Raw genomic sequence first — 7766 nt, 5'->3', positions numbered from 1 at the left:
TCAGTGACAAAAAACGTGGGTGACATCTGCCTGCCTTTAATTGCAACGTGGCCAAAGCAAATCTGCATGCTCCACTTCAGACCCATGCAACTTCTGTTTGTAAGGACTGAAGTGGATGTTAAATAACAGAGGTTTCTCCCCAGAAATCAGTTCTGCACTGAGATGGTCAGACTCATGAGAAAATAGCTACGAATGTTAGCTCTTCCCTTTAGCCATGTATATTCACATAACAACTTCATGTCATGCTGTAACACATTTCAGAGGTAAACTTTTCTCTTTTCTATGCTGCACAGGAGTGCAAATTTGCTAAAAGAAAATAAAATGCTGTTCCCTGACAGCAAGTGCTACTGCTGATGCTCCTTTCAATTCCTTTCAGATTGAAGTGTATAAATGAATGCTTAATCAAGTCATAATATAACTGAAATGTGGTTAATGGAGTCTATCTAGTTCTTTTTGACCCATGAGATATTGAAGCGAATCCTGCCTGCAGGGTGTAGCAGCATGTTAGCACACTGCGTGAAGATCCAATAGCCAGCAAACAAACAGCAAGCAAAACAGTTTCATTACTTGCAGAAGTTATGCATGCAGCAAACTTTGTTTTGCAACTAATTAAGACTTCATGCAAAAAGGGTGTCACATCCTCCAGGCAATTTGACTAAGTGTATAAAAGCATTTGCTACGTAGAACTCTCCTAATCACTTTTCTTAAACTCTTCTCCTTGGTGATCCGGGTAAGTCAATTTCGAATCAATTACTTATTGCTGTCTAAATATTAATCAAATAATAAGTTAAACTTAGAAAGTGGTAAGGGGATGCTCTTCCAGAAATATATTTTCTGTTGTCCTTTAGGTTTAAGTCAAATGAAGTTTTACACTTCAGAGGCGAATGCTGGCATTTGCAAACGACGTTAGCATTCAGGCCAACAGTTCATTTAGGCTGGGAAGGGAATATAGGATTCCCTCAGCACTCCAGGAAGTCTCAATTTCATACTGACAAACATTTCTTTTTTAATACTACAAGAACTAACACATTAAACAATTCAACTTAAAATATTTGTTTGATGCTCTCACCTTCAGCTGCTTCACAGACAGTAATGCCTTTTGTCTTTGAACAGTCAAAGAACATGCTCTAAATATTTACAAAAGCCTATGGCTACTGGAGCTCAGATTTTCCTATCAAAAAGCCACTTTGCTGTTTTTGTTTAAGATATGTTTTAGACAGTGCTGAACTACAAATCTAGAAGGAGCACATAAATGTTCCCTCTCCAGCTCTATGTGGGTGCTAGGATGGGCTGCATTGAGGATCGCTACCTTCAGACCAATCTGTGGCAGCGACTCCCCCTGCCCAAGGGGAACCTAAACACTTAAATCCAGCTCCTCAGCTGCCAATACCTTCTGTCATTGCCTTTTCTTTACCTTCAAGTCAGGCACTGGGGCAATTGGCAAAAGTTGAAGATGCAGCCCTGAGGATGGGAGAAGACAACGAAGGCACATAGCTAAAACAAGATGTTTAGATGGAGAAAGCTTAGGGAGATATCTTGTATTTCTCCCATAGACTCAAGGGGTAAATGTTGGGACTCATGTGGAACCTCCTGCCATCCCTTAATCTCTTCCACATCAGTTTTGTGCTGACAAAGTGAAGGAAATTATCGCTTCTCCCTCACTCTGTTTGCATCGCCTAATTAGTGTGTGCACAATTCAGGGCAAGGATTGCTTGTCAATCTATAATTAAACAATGCCCAAGAAAATCTGTCCTTGATATCAGGTATGGTTTTAAAGAGCTGTGTGGTTTCAAATATAAGATACTGTGATGTGAATGATAAACAATAGGACTAATAAAAGATGGGTGGATCTCCATTCCAGTTCTGACCCACTTCTGACCACGTGAGATGAGGTAACTTACTTCATCCCATTCTTCAGTTTTGCCAGTGCTGAGGATTAAAACTGGAGTCCTGACATGGATTTGAGTTTGGGCTACAGTTTTCAGCAAGGTTTAACAGGAAGTAGAAGGAATCAGCAGTGCAACAAGTTAAGAATCTTGATAAGTAATAACCATTTTAGGCTGAGAACAGCTATGATCTAGAAAGTATCATTAGATATTGAAACAATTAAATTTAAAAGGGTTACTTATGGAGAAGACAGAAACCAACACCTGTCATAGAATCGTAGAATGGTTTGGGTTGGAAGGGACCTCAAGGATCATCAGGACCCAACTCCCTTGCCACCAACCTCTGTATCCAGTACTAGACCATCAATTACCTAGAACACCCGTGCCTCACAATTCTCCCTTTTGTTGGCATTCACAGTATCCAGCCCACAACTCTTTCATCCTAAAATCCCGACATCCAACAGAACAGCTCCTCACTGGACTGACCATCTCCTCCTCCCCCCTCCTTTCTCCTGTGTTTCAGGTCTGGATCCATCCCATGTCGCCCTTTGATGAGTGCTGCCTGCCGCCAGGGGTGGCATGCCCTGAGCCCTTTGCCCTCACCTCCAATGAGACCTGCGTCATAAAGTACCCCGACACGATAGTGGACATAGTGGAGCCCGACTTGCCACCATATTCTGTGATCTATCCAGGCCCAACACTCACCACTTTCCCTCAGCAAACCATAGTGGGAACTACTGCGCTCTTTGATATCAACAACTTGCTTGGTTCCAGGGGATCTCTTGGGTTCAGGGGCATGTGTGGTTCTGGGACAGCGTGTAACTCAGAATTATCATTTTTTGATTCAGGAAGCGGTAATCCTTTGTCTCCTCACTTCTCCAAACCATTGTGTTTTAGAACTTGTAGGCCTACCTAAACCTGTGGATATCCGTGCTGGATTAAGTAAAAAAAAATCAGAACTGAAAAAAGACAGATCACGACTAAGTTTATGGATGATGGATTGTAGAAGTGCTGAGCTCCCACAGTTCCCAGTGGAGTCAATAAGGGAATTGCTTCCTGGCATTAAACCTGCATGAGGACCAGAATTTTCAAACAAGAAATTGAGAATTGGTTATTGGTCTTATTCAAAATTCAGATAAAAAAGAATTCTCAGAGAAACAAGATTTTCAAAAATAAATTTCCTGATTTGATAAGCCTGTATTTCTGAATAAATTCAAGTTTTTATGCCAACACTGATGTTTATTATCAATTCCTCTTAAAAAAAATAAAATAACTTCTTGAAATTATACAACTGAAAATCTTGGGTTCCAAAATGAAATTTTTGACCAAAATTGACATTCATTTGTATACTTTGCTGAACCAGGATTTACCATCAATAATAATAATAATCAGCTCTTAGGCATTTATAAGTCTTTACTTTACGCTTTACTTCTGCTTAGAACCATAATGCATAATGTAATGATTTAACAGCTTATTTCTCTACTTATATGAGCTTATATCTCACTCGATGCAAACCAGGGCAAAGCAAAACAAAAGCCAACAAATTCAAGCAACTGTAGTAGCAGATTTCACTGTAAAATGCTTACGATTAAAGAAAAAAAAAAAAAAAAGAACCTATGCAGTGCCATGTAACTGGAGATTCATTGTAGACCCTCATGAAGTCCTGGAACTCTTCTGCTTATATCTTATCCGTCTCATTTTGCACATGTAGCACATGTATACTCAGCTTCTTGTTTGCATTAAACATTATCATGCAGCATGCACTTTTCAGTTTTCCTTTTTTTTTTTTTTTTTTAACCTCCTCTATATTTTTGAACCCTCCTGAGTGCCACCACTGATGGTGTCACCTGCCTGAGGCAGAACTCCCACACCAGCCCCAACTTGATCACCACCCAATATTTATCGACCTTTCTATTTTTTAAAGCATCCATCCCAACTGCATTTTTGAATGGAGGAATGATGCTCTGCCATCTCCAATGAGTGCTGTGCACTGAGCAGTATCAAAACAGATCACAAAAGCCCACCCAGCCCTACACCATCCTTCACAGGCTATCAGGAGTATAGACACATGCACAACAGGTGCAGATTTTCTGATTCTTAACTGGAGCACTACAATGAGTTTCTCAGGCAGCTCTCAAGTCTGTTCCCCAAGAAAACAGAATAAAATCCTCAACTGAGCACTTGGAGGTGGCAGCAGCACTGTGACATTCTCTCCAGGTCACTTTGTTGGGACAGCTTACGCAAAAGAAGCCTGCAACCTGGATACATGCAACTTAATGGTGCAAAGCAAACAGAAGTTGGCAAACATTCAATAACAGCTAGAACTAATGAGCTATTAGCCTAACATTGGGGCACTGAAGAGGCCAGGCAGGGGAGTGATTTTGTCCTTAATTGGCTACACTGTGTGAGTAGGAAGGATTAACACCTTCTCCCTACCCTTGCTTCCAAAATATTCAAGAAAACAGGACAGATATTAGGGGATGACTTGAGGCCTGTGGGCATAAATCCATGAAAAATGACATAAAAATGCACCCCCTGAAGTCAGAGACAAATGCTGCTGCCTCACAAGATTTTAAAGTGGACATCTTGTCCCCCAGTGTAATTTCCAACAGCATTTCTCATACTCATCTACTCAAGTTCTTGGAGTCTGCTAATTAAACCTGCAGCTTTAACTTCCATCAATTAAGCGACTGCTGATTGATCCTTTCAGTAATAGCACATATCCCTGAAGTCTCCAGTATTTCACAAACATTAATTATGTTTGTACACAGGTAGAGTTGTGAAACTCAGCGTATGCCCTCACATTTTGACATCCAGATGTTAAGTAACATCCACACATTAGAAATGAATGCAAGGTCTGCAAGCAGCATTTTGCAGATGAATAGCTGCAACATAATGATCTCACATTTCATTTTAACCAACTCTTCTCTCACATACCCTGAAGCTGTTTCAAGAGCATGGGACAAATCCCAAGACATTGGCATCCGTACATCTATTTGCTCTCTCTCCCTTCACTAGCCCAGAACACATTATGCTCAGTATAAATTGGGCACAAACACAAAATTTTCATGTGTTTGGAATATCACTGCCCTGTAGCAGTCCAGTCCAGCAAACCCATCTCCTTTCAAAGGGTCCCAGAGGCAAAGCCATTCTCTGGGAAACCACCAATTGCCCTCAAGGAAAGAGTTCCAAAGTACTTCTCAAGTGCTTTCGTGTATATTTACATAGGCAAAGCGCCTACTATAAAACCAATATCATTTCACTCAATTTAGATGTCACCAAACCAGATCTTTACTACTGCCTTTACTACTTATCCGGATCAGACAAATCCAATCTTAAACTTTGAATGTGCAAAATGATTTTATTCATCGCATCAAGCCTTCCCATGAGGCAGAATCCACATTGCTGATTCTCTCCAACCTTTTCTTCTGCCTGTGTCCCATCTCAGAGTACTTCTATGTGCAGGAAGACATAATATCACTATCTTCCTTTCCTCAATTCATCAACGTCTCCAATCCTTATCCCTAGTTTCTGGGCTGCCCTCTGAAGGAACCGTTAAGCAATAGCATCTACCTGTGTCTATTTTAATAGATGAAACTTCAAAATTATTATCTCAAACTCATTTTTAGGTGGGTTTTTTATTTTTCCATAAAACATGACCACAAAACAGATGGAACCACATCACGTCAGACAACACTCAAATATCAAATACTAACATCATGTTAAAACATGCACAAAAACTTCATTTATGACACTTTGCTAATGTAGCTGTCATTTCCAACGCCTGAGCTTTGACTTCCATTAGCAGCCAAGCTCCCCTCTCCCCCCCCATAGACAAGTAAGGGGGACAATGGGACCAGAAGTACATTACTGGGCAGCATTTCTCACCCCATAACCATCTGAACTCTAAAGTCTTCCATGGAGAACACGAGATGACTCTCACTGGATTAAGCTGCTACGCCCACAGATTGCTAAAAGTACCTTCTTCATTCTCCTGTATAATTTGTTTACATTCCTGTGGTTTGATCCTGATTAAATGACATCAGGTTTCCATGCCATAAACTGTTCTTAAATTCTGAGGTGAATGTGTGGGATCCCCCTGAGGGAAACATTCACTTGTTAAATATATCTTGCTGAATGCTGAGAGCAAATACTTTTAGAAAATCTAATGAAGGCTCTACAATACATGCTGAAAGTACCACACTGCAGTACTGCGAACAGTCAACATTTCAGTGAGCTGTGATACCATAGGACTGAAAAATGCCCATTTTTTTTAATACTCCAAAATCAATTCCCTATGATCTCTATTCATTTTGTTTTCACTGAGAAACAACTGCTTTAAAGAAATGCTTCAGATCTGCCCACCATATCTGGGAAAACATGATTCAGAATGACAGAGAGACGTTGAGCCAGTGGATCTAACCTAATCATCAACTGATTGAAGATTTTCTTAGGTTTCTTAGTCAACTCCTTCACAAGAAGGATTTTTCTTTTTTTTCCCTCTTCTTATGTCAATGTGAACATCTTCCATTTCAGTTTATTCTCATTCACGTGCAATGCACCTCCACAAAGGCCTGACTCCAGCTTCTCCTTAACTCTCACCAAGGAGGTCTCAGCCTTCTACATTTGTGCACCTGCTCATCTGCAGTGACAAATAAGCAGTGAGAATAGCTCCTTCCACACCTTTTGGCAAGCCAGACTGATGATCTCAGATATGGCCCCATTCAGGGACTGTCTGACACTGCTATTTTGTAGTCAGTGCAATGCAAGCTTCACCTTCACTCTAACATTGCAAGTAATAAATATCAGATATACACCGCTAGAACTTAACCTGGCCTGCTCCTTATTCAAGTCTAGGAAACCAACCAGCAACTTCAGCACCTATATTTATATTTGTGTTGAAAATAAATAATTGGACACCTAAGTATAAGGCTGTGCATATGACATGTGGCAGAAGAAAAGCAGTTTGCTACTTATGTGCTGGATACCATCTGTGCTGCTGCTTAGGTGTGAAAGCTAAAAAAACTCAAGACAAAGGGAAACTGAGGCAGGTTATGCAATGTCACACTGGGCAGCTAGAGGGAGCTGTAGAGGCTAAGTAACCCAGGGTTAACTCTAGATTTTAGACTTGGTTGTATGGCTCTGGTTTCTATATACAAACAAGGAAAAAAAAAAAAAAAAATACCACAGGGCTAGCAGGAAAAAAAAACATAAAACCCATGGTAAGACCAAGGACAACATGCAGCCTTAGGTACACTCCAAACACATTTTACATCATTAAAGTGACTTTTTTTTCCTGCTTTCCTACACCCAGCAAGCCACCATTTAGACTTCCTTGTGTTACAATATATTTCAGTACTGCTCTGGTCATCACATGGTGAGCTGTGTGCCTCTCATTTGTCCTGCTCCCGTCATTCTCTTTCCCTCCTGTGCTCTTTCAGCACTTTCTTCCTCTAAATATCTCACACAAACTTTGAGTTTGTACAAGTCAGTGCTTCTCCTACCCTGTCTGCTGGGCTGTTAATACCTGGAAATGAAATGGTAAAGATGTGGAACAGCCAGGGAGCCCCAGCCCCACAACACTGGTTCTGACAAGCCTGGAAAGCGAAGAGCCCAGCCAGCAAGTGCACGTACCACGAGGTCATCAAGCAAGACAATGTTCCCCTTTTTATCCACCAGTGTTATTGGAAGACCTTCAGTAAAGGGTCAGCTCAGTTGAACTGGAATACGTACTTCAAGAAAGCCTTCCATAATCCCGTTTGACACCCAGCTTGATGGATTTATTTTATTTTTTCCAGTAGCTGTGCAGATTTGTTCAATTGTACGCCTTCTTGCCATGCATTAAGATTTATGAGGTGTTTCTGGAAACACCCTGTGTAA

The sequence above is a fragment of the Phasianus colchicus genome, chromosome 30 (genome assembly GCF_987193195.1).
Source record: "Phasianus colchicus chromosome 30, bPhaCol1.hap1.1, whole genome shotgun sequence".
In the NCBI taxonomy this organism is placed as follows: Eukaryota; Metazoa; Chordata; class Aves; order Galliformes; family Phasianidae; genus Phasianus; species Phasianus colchicus.
This window is presented reverse-complemented; position numbering follows the sequence as displayed.